Source organism: Lynx rufus, unplaced genomic scaffold, assembly GCF_022079265.1.
Source record: "Lynx rufus isolate CCGP_SWC_20201006 ecotype Redwood Valley unplaced genomic scaffold, mLynRuf1.p SCAF_6, whole genome shotgun sequence".
NCBI classification, from domain to species: Eukaryota; Metazoa; Chordata; class Mammalia; order Carnivora; family Felidae; genus Lynx; species Lynx rufus.
Window position 1 is genome coordinate 41,091,046 of NW_025814878.1, and position 1,880 is coordinate 41,092,925.

Consider the following 1,880-nt stretch of genomic DNA (forward strand, 5'->3'; position numbering starts at 1 on the left):
GTCCGACTTCTTTTATATAAAGTATTAGCCAGCCAATATAAGCCAGCATTATAGTTTTACAATGACTTCATTCATTTCAAACAACCTGAAAAACCCACAAACATTTATGAGTAAGAGCAAAATCCAGATAACAATATTAAGGGATGAATATGAAGAAATCAGCAAATAATTTGTTTTTATGTTTATGAAGCATTGCTACTTCATAAGAATCAAAGTGACTCGCAGTTTGGGTGTAAGATGAGACCAGAAACAAAAAGCAGAAGCCTGATTTTGCACTGATGATATATCTGATGCCCTGTGTAAGCCGTGCTGCAGAATCTTAAACTACGACAAATAGTTGTAATTTCTAGAATATGGGGTTGTCTTTTAGAGGACAAGCCAGGCTGGGACCCGAGAAGGTAACGGGGTAAAAATACTGCTCTGGTGGGCAGCGAGGTGCAGGTTCAGAAGGGCATTCATTACAGTGTTGCTGAAGCATGGGGAAAATCGAACTGTGGCAGAAGATGGGAAAGAGCCCAAGACTGAGCCAGAAGTCAAGAAGAGTAAGGCAGGAGCAAAGGAAAATGGAAAAAAGGCAGCAGGAGAGGGGGAGTCCTGTACGAGGACCCCCATCCCCACAGATGGGAAAACCTTGCCCAGTGGCAAATCGGACAGGTTCAAGATCTGCACCTGGAATGTGGGTGGGCTTCAAGTCTGGATTAAGAAGAAAGGTTGAGACTGGGTAAAGGAAGAAGCCCCAGATATCCTGTGCCTCCACCAGACCAAATGTTCAGAGAACAAACTACAGCTGAACTTCAAGAGCTGCCTGAGCTATCCCATCAGTACTGGTCAGCGGCGTGAGACAAGGAAGGTACGGTGGCATGGTCCTGCCCTCCCACCAGTGCCCACTCAAAGTCTCCAAGGGCATCGGTGAGGAGGAGCATGATCAGGAAGGCTGAGTGACTGGCTGAACTGGACACCTCTGTGCTGGTAACAGCCTAGGGACCTAACCCAGGCAAGGTCTAATGCATCTGGAGTACCAGCCACGCAGGGGGGAAGCCTTTCACAACTTCCTGAAGGGCTTGGCTGCCCGTGAGCCCCTTGGGCTATGTGCGGCCTCACTGTGGCTCAGGAAGAAATGGACCTTTAAAACCCCAAGAGAAACAAAAAGAATGCTGGCTTCTCTCCCCAAGAGCATCAAGACTTTGGGGGAATTGCTACAGGCCGTACCACTGACTGACAGTTTGGGGCACCTGTGGACCTACATGATGAATGCCTACCAAAGTGTTGGTTGGCAATCTTGATTACATTTTTTGTTGTGTCACTCTCTGTTACCTTGCACTGTGTGACAGCAAGTTCTGTTCCACAATCCTGGGCTGTGACCAGTGTCCCATCACCCTATACCTAGCACTTTGACACCTTCCCTAAATTAAGCCTGGGAAGTAAGTTCCCCAAGCTAGCCTTAAAACTTAACACCCATCCCCAACTTCTTTAAAAACTGCTCTCTGAAGAGGGGTGCCTGCGTGGCTCACTCGGTTAAGCACTGGGCTCTTGATTTCCACTCAGGTCATGATCTCCTAGTTTGTGAGTTTTAGCCCCGTGTGGGGCTCTGTGCTGACAGTGGGAAGCCTGCTTGGGATTCTCTCTCGTGCACATGCTCTCTCTCTCTCTCTAAATAAACTTAAAAAAAAAAAACCCGCTCTCTGGAGAAATCTGCACTGTATTTCCCTTCTAAAAATGTGAATCCTTCAACCAGGCTCTTAGTGATACTCAGGTTTCCTTTAAACCCAAAATTTCTCTCTATTTTGGTGGGTTTTTTCTCCTTCTCCTTCTCCTTTTCTCCTCCCCCTCCTCCTCCTTCTTCTTCTCCTCCTCCTCCTTCTCCTTCCCTTCCTCTCCCT

General features: G+C 47.3%; 1 pseudogene; it reads left to right on the plus strand.

Moving 5' to 3' along the window:
- The first annotated feature begins 278 nt into the window (after positions 1-278).
- On the plus strand, positions 279-1,496 carry LOC124529101 (DNA-(apurinic or apyrimidinic site) endonuclease-like; annotated as a pseudogene).
- Positions 1,497-1,880: the final 384 nt, after the last annotated feature.